Source organism: Rhinopithecus roxellana, chromosome 17 (genome assembly GCF_007565055.1).
Source record: "Rhinopithecus roxellana isolate Shanxi Qingling chromosome 17, ASM756505v1, whole genome shotgun sequence".
Lineage (NCBI taxonomy): Eukaryota > Metazoa > Chordata > Mammalia > Primates > Cercopithecidae > Rhinopithecus > Rhinopithecus roxellana.
The window spans coordinates 101,409,537-101,425,333 of NC_044565.1; positions in this window are offsets into that span (position 1 = coordinate 101,409,537).

Here is a 15,797-nt window from a genome sequence, read left to right on the forward strand (position 1 = left end):
AGGCTCTGAAATTGAGGCAATAATTAATAGCCTACCAAGCAAAAAACATCCAGGACCAGAAGGATTCACAACTGAATTCTACCAGAGGTACAAAGAGGAGCTGGTACCATTCCTTCTGAAACTGTTCCAATCAATAGAAAAAGAGGGACTCCTCCCTAACTCATTTTATGATACCAAAGCCTGGCAGAGACAAAATCCTCAACAAAATACTGGCAAACCGAATCCAGCAGCACATCAAATAGCTTATCCACCATGATCAAGTTGGCTTCATCCCTGGGATGCAAGGCTGGTTCAACATATACAAATCAATAAACATAATCCATCATGTAAACAGAACCAAAGACAAAAACCACATGATTATCTCAATAGATGCAGAAAAGGCCTTTGACAAAATTCAACAGCCCTTCATGGTAAAAACTCTCAATAAATTCGGTATTGATGGAACGCATCTCAAAATAATAAGAGCTATTTATGACAAACCCACAGCCAATGTTATACTGAATGGGCAAAAAGTGGAAGCATTCCCTTTGAAAACTGGCACAAGACAGGGATGCCCTCTCTCACCACTCCTATTCAACGTAGTGTTGGAAGTTCTGGCCAGAGCAATCAGGCAGAGGAAAGAAATAAAGGGTATTCAATTAGGAAAAGAGGAAATCAAATTGTCCCTGTTTGCAGAAGACATGATTGTATATTTAGAAAACCCAAAATCTCCTTAAGCTGATAAGCAACTTCAGCAAAGTCTCAGGATACAAAATCAATGTGCAAAAATCACAAGCATTACTACACACCAATAACAGACAAACAGAGAGCCAAATCATGAGTGAACTCCCATTCACAATTGCTTCAAAGAGAATAAAATACCTAGGACTGCAACTTACAAGGGATGTGAAGGACCTCTTCAAGGAGAATTACAAACCACTGCTCAAGGAAATAAGAGAGGACACAAACAAATGGAAGAACATTCCATGTTCATGGATAGGAAGAATCAATATCGTGAAAATGGCCATAATGCCCAAGGTAATTTATAGATTCAGTGCCATCCCCATCAAGCTACCAATGACTTTCTTCACAGAATTGGAAAAAACTACTTTAAAGTTCATATGGAACCAAAAAAGAGCCCACCTTGCCAAGGCAGCCCTAAGCCAAAAGAAAAGCTGGAGGCATCACACTACCTGACTTCAAACTATACTACAAGGCTACAGTAACCAAAACAGCATGGTACTGGTACCAAAACAGAGATATAGATCAATGGAACAGAACAGATCCTTCAGAAATAATACCACACATCTATAACCATCTGATCTTTGACAAACCTGAAAAAAACAAGAAATGGGGAAAGGATTCCTTATTTAATAAATGGTGCTGGGAAAACTGGCTAACCATATATAGAAAGCTGAAAGTGGATCCCTTCCTTACACCTTGCACAAAAATTAACTCAAGATGGATTAAAGACTTAAATGTTAGACCTAAAACCATAAAAACCCTAGAAGAAAACATAGGTAATACCACTCAGGACATAGGCATAGGCAAGGACTTCATGACTAAAACAAAAGCAATGGCAACAAAAGTCGAAATTGACAAATGGGATCTAATTAAACTAAAGAGCTTCTGCACAGCAAAAGAAACTACCATCAGAATAAACAGGCAACCTACAGAATGGGAGAAAATTTTTACAATCTACCCATCTGACAAAGGGCTAATATCTAGAATCCACAAAGAACTTAAACAAATTTACAAGAAAAAATCAACCCCATCAACAAGTGGGCAAAGGATATGAACAGACACTTCTCAAAAGAAGACATTTGTGCAGCCAACAGGCACATGAAAAAATGCTCATCGTCATTGGCCATCAGAGAAATGCAAATCAAAACCGCAATGAGAAACCATCTCATACCAGTTAGAATGGCGATCATTAAAAAGTCAGGAAACAACAGGTGCTGGAGAGGATATGGAGAAATAGGAACACTTTTACACTGTTGGTGGGACTGTAAACTAGTTCAACCATTGTGGAAGACAGTGTGGCAATTCCTCAAGGATCTAGAACTAGAAATACCATTTGACCCAGCCATCCCATTACTGGATAGATACCCAAAGGATAATAAATCATGCTGCTATAAAGACACATGCACACATATGTTTACTGCGGCATTATTCACAATAGCAAAGACTTGGAACCAACCAAAATGTTCATCAATGATAGACTGGATTAAGAAAATGTGGCACATATACACCATGGAATACTATGCAGCCACAAAAAAGGATGGGTTCATGTCCTTTGTAGGGACATGGATGCACCTGGAAACCATCATTCTAAGCAAACTATCACAAGAACAGAAAACCAAACACCGCATGTTCTCACTCATAGGTGGAAATTGAACAATGAGAACACTTGGACTCAGGGTGGGGAACATCACACACTGGGGCCTGTTGTGGGGTGGGAGGAAGGGGGAGGGGGGAGGGATAGCATTAGGAGATATACCTAATGTAAATGACGAGTTATTGGGTGCAGCACACCAACATGGCACATGTATACATATGTAACAAACCTGCACGTTGTGCACATGTACCCTAGAAGTTAAAGTATAATAAAAATTAGAGTGTTTAGCCCACGCACTGCCCATACAGGGACTAGGCAAAAGATAACCATGATCGCCATTATTATGCAGAGTAGATTTGCCACTGGGGAGAGGAGAATGCTCAAGGTTCACTTTCTGTCTTTGCAAATCTTTAACTGAACCATGGCTTTCCCCTCCCAACATTATGGTGGTGACCATGTAAATGATCTCACAGCTGTTGTGTAAGATATCTATCCTGTCTCAAGCACTACTGGGAGTAGGATTACCAGATAAATACAGGATTCCCAGTTAAATTTGAATTTTAGATAAATAATTTTTAGTATAAATATGTTCTAAAAATTGCACAGGACACATTTCTACTAAAAAATTATTTGTCTGAAATTCAAATTTAACTGGGCATCCTGCATCTTTATTTGTGAAACCTGGCAATCTTAACCAGGAGAGATCTGCTCAAAGACACAATGACATATGTACAAATAATCCACTGCTGTTAAATCACCAAGTATGGAAATGCACAATAAGTACTATGGGTAGTTGTCAGATATAGATCAAACAACTGTAAATGATCAGTGGCCTACAACAATAAACATTTCCTTAGCTCAGACATTTAAAGATGGGCTGATTTAGGCTGGATTCAACTGGGGGAGCTTGGCCAAGGCAGCTTTGTTTCATGTATCTCTTATCTTCCTCTTGGGAATAGTGGGGTAGCCTGGGCATACCCTTTGCTCGGGGATGGAAGAAGTACAAGAGGCCTTGGAGCTGGCACACCATCACTTCCATCTTATGTTATTGGAGAAGGCCAGTTGTATGGACAAACTCAAAGTCAAAGGATGGTGAAATGTACTCTGCCCAGTTAGTGGGAGGAACCACAAAGAAAGACAAAAGGTCTGGATATAGGGGATGAAGAATTGGGGCCAACTGGGCAATGTACCATAGGAGTTAAGAGGTCAGGGCTCAGGATCTCATGCCTGTAATCCCAGTACTTTGTGAGGCTGAGTCTAGAAGATCACTTGAGCCCAGGAGTTCAAGACCAGCCTGGGCAGCAGTGGGAATCCACCTCTACCACACACACACACACACAATTAGCTGGGAATGGTAGCATGTACTAGGGTCCTAACTACTTGAAAGGTGGAGGTGTGAGGATCGCTTGAACCCACTTAAGTGAGCCGTGATCTTGCCACTGCACTTCAGCCTGGGTGACAGAGTTGGACTGACTCAAAAAAAAAAAAAAAAAAAAAAAAAAAAAAAAAAAAAAAAAAAGAGGATCAGCGCTGATGTGGTTGGAGTAGCTGAGAAAGGTTTGGTGGAAGAGGGAACATGAAGGGTGGGTGGAATTTGGGTGAGAGGAAAGGATCAGCATGAGCAAAGTGTCAGTTGATCCTCATCATCTGTTGCCTTCTGTTTCTGCTCTCTGCCCTTCCCCTAGGAGGCAGACCTCCATGAAAGTGCACTAATTCATTAAGCAAAGCAATGTATTCCAAAGCAACACACAGTCTAGCATTCTCATTTCTCTGTCTCTAGACCCCTGTCCTTTAGGGAACTTCCCAGAAGTTGAGGAAACGGGTCTTATGAGCCTTAGGTCAGTTTGGCACTGGTGACAATGTGAAAAGAGTTTCTGCTTCCTCTGTTGAGCTCAGAGAAAGTAATTGTATAGTAAAGCCATATGCAAGGGTAAAGGAGACAAGAACACGTGGGAGCCCAGCAACAGGGATGAGGGATGAGCTGGCTTAGCAGGGACTGTGCTGGATTCGGGGCAATTCTGGGATCAGCAGCCAGAGTTGGTGCACCTTCACATGCGCCTTGTCATTGGTATAACTTGGCTGATTCCGGTGTTTCTGCTTCTCTGTATCCCCTCACTTCCCACCAACAGCCTTCCTCACCCCCGCCCTGCCAACCCCCAACCTCCAACCTCCTGCTTCACTGTAGGCAAGGTTCCTGCTTCCTCCCGACTTCAGCTTACTCATAACTTCAGCTTCTAATGGCTCTTCATAGCCCCAACTGTATGGCCTCTCTGTATGCCTTCTGTGTTGCTTGTCCTACATGAGTCACTCATGATTTCCTGGTAGACCTTTCCAAGGGCAGGAATCGGAATAACCTGGCTGTATCTCTACTGGGGCAGAGCTTTTCATTCTAGGGCAGCCTGTTGCTGGGCTACCATGTGATCCTGTCTCCCTTACCTCTGCAGATGGCTTTACTATAAACCTTTCTCTGAGCTCAGCAGAGGAGGCGGAGGCTCTTTTCACACTGTCACCAGTGCCAAACCAACCTAAGGCTCATGCAACCAGTCTTCTCAACTTCTGGGAAATTCCCTAAAGGAGTGGTATCTAGAGACAGGGAAATGGGAATGCTAGACTCTGTGTTGCTTTGCATTGCTTTGCTTAATGAATTAATGCAGTTTCATGAAGGTCTGCCTCCTAGGGGAAGGGCAGAGAGGAAAAGTAGAGGCAACAGATGAGGATCATTATCAGATGGGGAAGGTGCCCAGCCCCGTTCAATCTGGTGAAGTCGAAGGATGGGGAAGGCAGGGTGATAGGGCACAGTGCAGAGCAGCCTCGGATTGTCTGTCAGCAGGAGCTGCAGATGGCTAGTTTCCCTCAGAAGGGGCAGTGGGTATAGCAGGCACCATGTTGAAGATTGATGGACACATTCACAGAGCAATGTATCAATTCTAGGTTTGACAACCAGATGAGAGACTTGTGTATTAGTACAGCGCGCCCAGGCTTTCATGTACATTATCTCATTTGATTCTCAGAATGCCCTTGTGAGGCCATTTAAAGCAGGTACAGTGATGCTGCCTGATAAACAAGAAAATGGAGTCACTCGGACAGATGAGGTGATGCGTGTCTGCGTGCAAAGGATGTCAGTGGTTGAGCATTCCAGGACTGGAATGCAGACTTCCCATCTCCTTCTCCTGTGTCTTTATACAAGATTACAAAGATGGTCTTTGGGGCCTGTAGCTCTTAAGAGGTGAGAGGATTTTCTGCCTCATAAAAATTAGCATATCCATAGAGGTATATTACAGCATTATTTATAACAGCAAAAGACTGGAAACAAATTTTCACCAGAAGGGATCTCGTTAAACAATTAGTGCTGCATCCTTATCAATGCCATACAGATGCTAAAAAGAAGAAGACGAAAGAAAAAATGAGAATACAGTAGCTTCATCAGTGCAAATGCCTTGTTCTTCAAGACTTTTTTTTTTTCAAGACGGTCTCACTCCATCACTTAGGCTGGAGTGCAGTGGCACCATCATGGCTTCATTGCCACCTTGACCTCCTGGGCTCAAGAGATCCTCCTGCCTCAGCCTTCCAAACTGCTGGAATTACAGGTGTGAGCCACTGTGCTCGGCCCCAAGATATGTTATTTACTAGGAAAGCAAGAACAGTTCTCCCATATGTATTAAAATACGAAAATATAGTAGAATATGTCTGAAAAGATACACGAAACTGGTTCATGGTGGCTGTCTGTGGTAGGAGAGCTGAGGGGTTGGGGGTGGGAAGGAGACTGATGCTTAACTATAATACCATTTTGTACTCTTTGACTTTTCTTAACCATGTGCATAATATGCACATATATAATTTATATGCATCATATATATGCATATATATTTTATATATATAATTTTTTTTGAGACAGTCTCACTTAGTCACCCAGGCTGGAGTGCAGTGGTGAGATTATGGCTCACTGCAGCTTTGACCTCTCCCAGTCCAAGCAACCATCCAATCTCAGCCTCCCAAGTAGCTGTGTCTACAGGCGCATGCCACCATGCCTGGATAATTTTTGATTTTTGATTTTTTTGATCCAAGACATGGGGTCTGGCTGTGTTGCCCAGGCTGGTCTCGAACTCCTGGATGCAAGTGATCCTCCCACCTCAGCCTCCCAAAGTGCTGGGATTTATAGGTGTGAGCCACTGCGTCTGGCCTATCTTTTCAACTAAAAACGTAAAAAGATGTCTGGAGGAGAGACCTTTGCTCAGCATAGGTGAAGAAAGTTTAGTATGTATAACTTGTTCAAGTTGAGGACAGGCAGGTATCTTTGAGCCATTTTGGTCACATCCTTGCCACCTCCCCCTACCTCCAATCCAGGGTAGTCTTACTTCAACCAGAGATGGACATCTTACTGCAAAAATGTCCTCTTCCTTTTCTAACTGCCTCAGCCTCAGACTCTGTTGTGGCTTTGAACACTTTCCTCAGATGTCTTCAAGTGTTTAGAAGATTATAATAGTAACAGTAATACTAGCTTACATTTACTGGGCACTAACCATGTACCGGGCACTGAGAATTTTTCATGGATCATTTTACTTAATTTTCAGAGCAAACTATGAGTTAGGTACCATTCCTACTTTTATCTTTAGAGAAGTGGAAACTGAGTTGCAGAGAGAAGTTACCTGCCCACAGTTACACGGCTAGGAAGAGGTGAAGCTAGGATTTCGGTACTAAAGTCCCCGTATTCAGTCCCTTCCTGCTTGAAATACTTAATGTGGATTCTGTTTTCCTGGCTGAACCCTGGCTGACATAAGTACTATCCAAGAGAAAGAGTTGACTCAAGGTGCTCCAAGGATTCACTGGAGAAATCAGACTGAGGAGGGAGCAAGGAGTAGGCAGGGATGTGGGTGAATGCACATGTATAAGTGTTGTATCAGTCAGGGCCTAGTCAGGAGACAGAAACCACACAATTATTCCAACAGGGAAGGTAGAATATAAATAATTATTAACTAGGAACAGGGGATTGGCTACTACATAGAGGGTAAAAGAGAACTCTAATATATCTAGACTAGAATAAACTTAGAAGAGGTACCCCTCTTTGGAGATGGTGTGGCTGAGGCACTGAATGGCATAGAAGTGTGGCTGAGGTCAAGGTCAAACAGGTCAACCCTGAAGTGCCGGGTGTGAACAAAACTCATTGGGAAGCTTCCTGCCATTGAATCTGCCAGAAAGTTAATGAAGAGAACCTTAGCTGGGAAACTTTTTGCAGAGCTGCCCCAAGGTGCTACTGAAGTTTTCTGGGGGTGACAGTCACTAGGTGTTCTACATGTGGGCCAAGCATTAGAGCTTTGCCAGAGTAGGAAAAAGAAAAGCGCTCCAGAACCAGGAAGAGAAGCCCCTTCCTCCAGTGACCTCTCTCCAGCGCTATCTACTGACAAAGCTTAATATCGTGCCAGCTAACAAGGGAAATGTTAATAGGTTCAGCTTCAGTTATCACAAGCAGGGAAATTAAGTGAGGATGTACAGCAGAGAGGCAATCCATGGCAAACTGGCATAGTGTGTACTTACTAGCAAGTCAGTTTCCTTTCAACACACATGCCTCATTGCCCTGGGGAAATGTCCTGACTTGAGAAGTTCACCCAAAAACAGTATTTTGCAAGCCCCTTCCACATTCATGACCCTGTGCTAGGCACTCTGAGGAAACACCAAGGATCATCATATGCAATTCCTTCCTTTCTGGAATTTATAATCAAGTGGGAGAGAGGGAATACATCTTAGTGTTCTCTAAATATACCCTATGCTTGCCTGCCTTCCTATCTTTGCTGGCAGTTTCCTTGGCCTACAAAACCCTCTTATTTCCACCTGTGAACATACTCCCCAGTCTCCAGCTACTACCACCCATGCTTCACGTCTCTCTGGCTACCTGGTGATAAAATGGTCTGGCCTTGTGTCATCTCTCCCACTAGATTAGAAGCTGGCTGAGGATGGAGCATACTACCTTGCTCACTGTAGGTGCCATTAAAGACTCAGTTTAGCCAATGGCCCTGGCCAGGAGGGAGTGGCTCCCTTCTGGCTGGCGAGTATGAAAAAGGCTGGGGGACCAGAGGATCAAAGAATTATACCTTCTCTTTCTCTCTTTTTTTTGTGGGGGGGATGGAGTCTATCACCCAGGCTGGAGTGCGGTGGCGCGATCTCAGCTCACTGTAACCTCTGCCTCCTGGGTTCAAGTGATTCTTCTGTCTCAGCCTCCCGAGTAGCTGGGACTAAAAGTGTGCACCACCATGCCCAGCTGATTTTTGTAATTTTAGTAGAGACAGGGTTTCACCATATTGGCCAGGCTGGTCTCAAACTCCTGACCTTGTGATCTGCCCGCCTTGGCCTCCCAAAGTGCTGGGACTACAGGCATGAGCCACCGCGCCTGGCCACCTTCTCCTTTTTGTGTTCACACACACCCAGCAGAACCAGAAGCCTTACTTCCTAACTACTTTCCTTTTATTTCTCTACCTTGATGTGGGTGGATCAGCAGTAGATGAATTCCCACAAGGTTGGATGTAAATCAAAGTCTTATAAGTTCGATTCTATTTTAAATGCTTGGGTAGCAGGGTGACAGGTGTGGGAACTTTGCTGTTTAAAAGAACTTCATGCATAATTGAACAAACTGCTTTCCCTCAGTTTAGAATTTATGGGAACCCAATAGTTATTCATGTACTAGGTTTGGTAAATCAAAGCCCACTTATGGTGACCTCAGATAAACCTGAATAAAGGTGTTCTTGGACTCTTAAGCAGTTTGGAGCTGCGGAAGAAAGGACTGTTCCAAGGAAGAGTCTGTGTTAGGCTGAAATCTGGGGCTTTCATTATTCAGAGCTGGAAGGGGCCCTGGAAACCATCCAGCCTGGGCCCATGGTAGCTCTCAGTAACAGCTTACTGATTGATTCATTTGGGATCAGAGGAGAGACCCGGAGGAGTGTAGTGGAAGATGTTCTGCGGGGGCAACAGGAGTCCTGGAGTTCTGGCCCCAGCTCTGCCATTAGCCAAGCCAAGACCTTGGCAAGTTATTGAAATCCTCTGGGGGTGCAGCTGCTGCATCTAAAAATGAGGGCAATGTTGCCTGTTCTGCCTCCTATGGGGCTGTTATTGTTTCCATCTTACAATATGTGGGCTTGGAGCGTAGTCATGCACCTACTGTTGGTGCTGCTCCCAAGCGGCCCTTTAGAATTTGCTTTCCTTTCTTAATTACCGGAGCACAAACTGGCTCAGCTGAAAGATAGTAGAGGGTCTCCCTTATGACATCATTGGAGTCTCCCTCAATAAAGCCTCCTTGAATGTTTCATCTGACACCCTTTTTTCATTTTGCATAAATTAACACAAAATAAGCTTATTCCTCTAAAGAACTCTCCTCTGCACTGCCCTATCCTCCTCCCACTCCCCTCAGCAACAATAAGAGGGTAACCCGTGTGTAGCTCTGTGAAGCAAGCATTGACCAATGCTGCCCCCTTGTGGTCCCCGCTTAACCTTGGTGGGAGGCTTTCAGCTTAGTTTGTCCGGGGATTCCTGCTCCTGCCCCATTGCAGAATTATCAGGTCACCCCAGAAAAGCTGAACCAACAAGACCCTTGTGAGGGGTTTCAGCTTCAGAGAATGGCCGGTGGCAACCCAGTCAGTAGCACTGGCTTTGTGGAGGTCTGTGTTCCAGGGAGGAGATGGAGGTGGGAGGAGGGTGTCATAAACAAAAGAATACCTGGGAGCTGGACCCAGACAGAACCGTGGGAATGACACTGACCATGGAAGGAGCCAGAAGTAGGGGGGCATTCAGCATTCGGGACGCCTAGCAGGAGGCAGTAAGCAGCCATCCCAGCAAGCAGATGCAGCATGGCCTGAGGTTCCTTCCAGCAGGCAGGAGGCATGGGCAAAGCTGTGGCAGTAAGGAGCTGGGTTTGTTCTGTGGCTTGGGGTAGGACTTCAGACTCTTGAAGGGATGTTGGGTTAAGAGCTGGGGGACCTGAAGTGGAAATGACAGGTAGAAGACTGAGGCAGGAGGAGGGGGGACGGTCTGGCAGGGAGTCAAATTCAACGCTGAGGAAATAAGGTGAGGGGCCAAGAGTAGGCATTTGAGTTTAGAACTGCAGCAGTGGTTGGGACTCAGTTACCAGATTTGGGGGTTAGGTTAGGGCAGGTGTGGTCCAAGGCTGGCCTGCACCATAGGCACTGGGTATTTCCTCAGGTGACTGAGAGGCCCCTGGGTTGACCAGAGTACCCAGAGGTGAGCCAGACCTATGGGAAAGGAGTCAGTGCCCCGGCTGCATGTGACAGATGGTCACTCCAAACCCGTGTTTAGATCTTTATAAGATTCCGTATAAGATCTGAGTTTGGCAAATTCTGGAACACTTGGCTTGTTTCTTCTCTGCCAACCCCAGCAGAGCCTGCACCCACCCCAGACAGCTCAGGCCCTGCCCCTTCCCTAACCTGGCACTGCTAGAGCCTGATCTGAGCCCCAGTGTAACTTCCTTGCCAGGAAATCGAAGCTGGCATGGGAGCTGCGACTCTGAGAGGAATCCCATCTATGGACCCATGCTAACTCGTGGTGACGGGTCACACGTGGTGACGTGCCACTCTTCCCAGGCATATTTGCCTTTGTATCAAGGCCTTGTCACCTAACGATGAAGTTTTAGGTGTAGAGGCAGATTAATGAGAGATGGCTGGGAGTTAGGGGAAGGCTTCTCAGTCCCCTTTCTTGTGCCACAAGATGATAAATACCTATCAGCTTAAAACACAAGTACTTAATGTAGGTCCCTCCTTAAAAACTCAAACACAGGCTGTGGCTGTGACTGTGTTGGCTGTCTGCTGGTTAAGAGGCTGCCTGTTGCTGGCAGGTTCAAAAATGGCTCATTTTACAGAGACTGAATCAGCACCTGGGTTTCGTCTGAGGTTTAGGGGAGTTTTGAACATGGTTTTGCTTTCAGAGGTCAACCACTGGGGCAGTGTTTCCCAGAGAGTATTTCTCAGGAAGCCAGTCCCAAGGGATGGACCATGAAGATCAAGTTTCCACGACTGGAAAGTCTGGGAAGTTCTGTATACCACACCCGCCTGCTAGAAATTCATGATTCACATGGTTGTGATGAAGCGTCTTGAGACAGCTGGCATTGAGGGGAACCGCTGTACTTTTGTTTAATGCAGACTTTCCCAAGTTGATTTGACTCTAGACTCATTACCCCTGGTGTGCTCTGTGTTTCCATTCCTTCAGAACTAGTTTCCCACAGAATTCATGGGAAACCTGCTTTGGTGATACAAGAGAGTGGATCCAATGAAACTTGGACCTAGCTGCCAGAAAGCCCCTGACCTTGGTGTGCACGACCTGCAACTTCAAAGGGGCTTCCATGACAGCCCCAATCCACTCCTATAATCTCCCTTGACTGCCTTGGGTCATATACCTGCAACATGAGATTGGAAGTAGGATTGCCAGAGTTAGCAGCTAAAAATAGAGGACCAGCTACATTTCAGATAAATAACGTTTTCATATAAGTATATCCCAGGCAGTATCTGGCAAACTTATGTGAAAGATGCCTGAGAGGTATGGGGAAGCCTCTGGGAACAGGTGGTCCCTGAGAGGTCTAGGGGAGAACTGTGCTGGGCCCTTGGCGTCATGCCCTAATGCCACCACCACCAGTCATTTATGAGGGCAGTCATTTATGTTAGGCCTTGGGCTAGGGGTCCACATGAACAGCTTTGTTTCATTCCTTTCATGGGGTATTGTGATTATCACCTCTATTTATGTGTGAAGAAACTGTGGCTCAGAAACATTAAGCGATTTGCTCATGCATGTCACACAACTCTTAAGTAGTAAAGTTGAGATCCAAACCCAGGTTTGTTTTACTCCAGAGTCTGTCTTGTTTTCCTTCTTCTTGGACTTAATACCATCACACACATGTGGACTGATATATAGGCCCCCACAAACTGCCTTGAAAAAGATCCCATAACCCTTTACCTCTCCCCCTTTAAGGCACCCTGCAAGCTTACACATGACCAGTATCCTACTAACAACACTGCTGACTCAGGGATGAAGAAAGTGGTGGAAGTTTCGATTTGACAACACTTAACTGAAACTTCTCTGCCCTCAATTTTTGATTTTTGCTGCTCGTCATTGGTCAGATGTTACCTTCTGTTCCCCTTGGACCATTTCCCTTTTTTGTCCCAAGCAGACTTCCTATTTGGGAGCCTTGCGGCCTGTGGTACATTTCTTTAATGCACCACTCACGTTCAAATGTTTCTATTGGCTCACATGTTTCTGTACTTCCAGACTGCAGGCTTTTCTGGGACAGGGACTGTTTGATTCATGTCTACTCGAGTGCCCAGCATGGCACCTAGGACACAGTAGGTGCTCACCTGCATACTTGTTGGATAAGTGAGATAAGACATGCCGGAAATGGCAAAGAAGTGCATCTTGACTGGAGAAAGTGAAACTTATCATTATTGATTTCTTGCCATTCAAGAGTAATTTTCTTCATGGCCCTCCCCTGGTTGATTTTCAAGTTTGCTCTAGAAACTTGAGCTCAAGATCATCTCTCTGGCAGCAGTACTGCCTTCGTCCACGAGATGGTAGGCGAGGCCAGCAGGAAGGTGGCGGTCAGCAGCCAGCGCCAGGTCAGAGCAGGTCACTAATATGTTTCACAAAATGCAGGAACCTCTTTGCAACCTTGTAAATGCACATTGAGAGTAAGAGGTGGGCTTGGAGGAAGGTTCTCTGGCTGACCCCAGTGAAAAGGAGTCTCTTGGAAAGATTGTTTGAAGAGAAGTTGTAACAGCAAGTCGTGAAGGGGCTGCTTTTCATAAACCCCCTTTGAGTAGTGTCCCTTGAAACACCAAGCAGAAGGAAGTCAATAGGAAGCCCTCACACTCCAAATGATCCAGGACAACCTCCTCCTTGCCTGGCAATGCCCCTTTGCTTTGGAAATCGCTCCTGGCTCTGTGGCCCTGAGGGATCCTCCTTCCCATTCCCCAGGTGTATGGAAGTTTCCAAAGGAGCCACATCCCTCTGTGCACAGGTCTGTGCTCGCCCCGAGGTCAGTAAAGACTTTCTGACTTGAGCTGACGGGAAAGAGGTGACAGCTTGATAAAAATGGCCTGGGGCCTTTCCAGCAGACAGGAATTTGCCAGATAGACTTTCCCCCCAAAGCCAGTAGTAATGAGGAAGGTAAGGCCAGCCTTTCCCACCCCCTGGCCTGGGGCGCGTAGGTATGGCCGTGGGAAGAGGTAAAACGCCTAGCTCTTGTGCTGAAACAGATTCTAAGGCTGCAGCCGCCCCCACCCCTCCCGTTTTTCTTCTGACCTAAATCCTCCCCTGAAGCTGAGCTGGGCTCCCAGCCAGAGTGTCAGTAGTGGACAAAGGCGCCCTGTTTTGAAGGCCTGGCTACTGTGTCTTCCTGCACCATCTGACAAATGGTGTTGGACTCCCCCGAGTCAACGTGATAACAGAAATATACAACGATGGCAGTCGCCTCAGTCTGACCTTCCAGGAAACACTGCCCCTCAAGTTTCCAGGAATACTGTTCCAGAAACACTGCCCCTCAAGTTTCTACCACATGGCAGTGGGGTTGCTTATAGGAGCAGCCACTCCTCCGCCTCAAGTCTGGCTGACCACGTGGTGGGAGCTGGGCTGGATCCTTTCTCAAGCTGAGCTTGTCCTATTTTTTCTGGCTGACTGGGGAGCCAAGTACTACTCACTGCTTTTCCTCAGGGTCTTTGGACCGTGAGTGAGTGACGTCCTCAACGATGGCCTGTTGTCCCCTCCCCCTGCTGCTGCCACCTCCTCCTCTCCAGCCCTGGCTCTTCTGCCTCTGGCATTGCAGAAAGAATGAGAAACGACTGGGCTGGGCGGGACACCAGGGCGAGTCCTGCTGAAGCTACCCATTGCTGTGCCACTGTGGGGAGACAGATCTTTTAGCTCCCGAGGCATGGTTTCTGCTTCTGTAAAATGGGGATAGTAACACATGCCCCATCTAACTTACCAGTCATCTGGAGGCCATGCTCACATACATGGTGCAGATGACAAATGGGATGTGCATTCAAGGTGGACAGGACTCTCTGTGGGCCTGGAAGGTGGAAGGAGGGGGAGAAGAGTGGAAAGGACAGGAGGGATTTAGACATGTCACATTATGGGTGAGACTGTGCCAAGTGGAGAAATGGTGAGAACAACAGCACAATGACAGGAATCCACAGAACATTTCTAAGGGACAGTGGGTACATCACTCTGGCTTAATCAAAAGCTGTGAATGTGTACACACATGCATAAGTGCACTCGTAATGGGGACATGAGCCTGGAAACTTGGTAAAAGATCCAATTATACAAGGCCTTGAAGTCCCAGCTCATTATTTTGTGGAACATTGCAAATTTATGAGGAAGGATCACATGCAAAGTCGGGTTAGGAAGATTACTGTGGCTTTTGTGTATGTCAGGCTGCAGGGGCCCGTTTAGGAGATGATTGTAAGTTCTGGGCCAGAGAGGAAGATGTGTGAGACTGAGGTGGTGCCCAGGGGACAGATGTAAAACCCTCCTGTAGAAGAATCAACAGGGCTTGCCTGACTTCAGGCCTCAGAGACTAGGGGAATGGTGGTACCATGGAGAATCAGGGAAGACCACAGAAGAAGGCCAGGTCTGGGCAGAAAGTTTAGCTTCAAAAGTACTCTACATGGGGTGACTGTGTTCATTTGGCCACACATAAGCAGTGACAGGTGGGAAGGAGAGTGGAGCCCACAGTCAGATAGGACTCCTCCGACAAATGCTCCTCACCATTCTGGTCTCCTCATGCTCTCAGAAGGCGGTCTTTACCTTGACCCTGCATCCCGACTCAGCCTCTAGCTGCCGATCAGTTTCATAAATGGGCCAGCTGGCCTGGCTCTCTGCCGAGCTCTGACCCTGGCCTACGTAGAAAGATCCCTGGCCAGAATGAGCTGTGTCTTTGGCTGGATTTTGCTTCACCAGGGGCTGCCGTTCTTCTCCCTGCAAAGCCAGGACTCAGCTGTTTTGAGGGTAGGTTGAGAACTTAGCTCCATTTGGCAGGCTTCATTTGGGAAGTGGAGACCAGAAATTCTGCTCAAGAAGGAGGGGAGAGAGAAAACAGAGAAGGTAGGAAATTTTCTGGGAAGAACAAAAGGCAGCAAGTTTCTTCCCTTCAGTTTGGGCCTTTCAGACAGCTGCTCCTATGATTGATGGAGATATTTATTTGCTGGAATCACCAATCTCTCGTCAGTGCTCAGCACCCCTCAGGAGAACACTGCTGGCATTATGAGGTGTGCATTTTAAGTCTAAGGGAGCTGCAGGTGCAGGCGAGATGTTGATTAAATATGGAACTGGCAAGAGAAGATAGGTATAAGAGCCTACAGAAGAGCTGGGAGTGGGGGAGAGGTCCCAGCTCTGCCGCTGAGTCCCCTGCTCCCTCCAGACTTCAGTTTTCTCACCTGTGAAATGAAAATACTGGGCCAGAGGATCTCTAAGCTTCTTTTGTATCCTGGCATTCTGATTG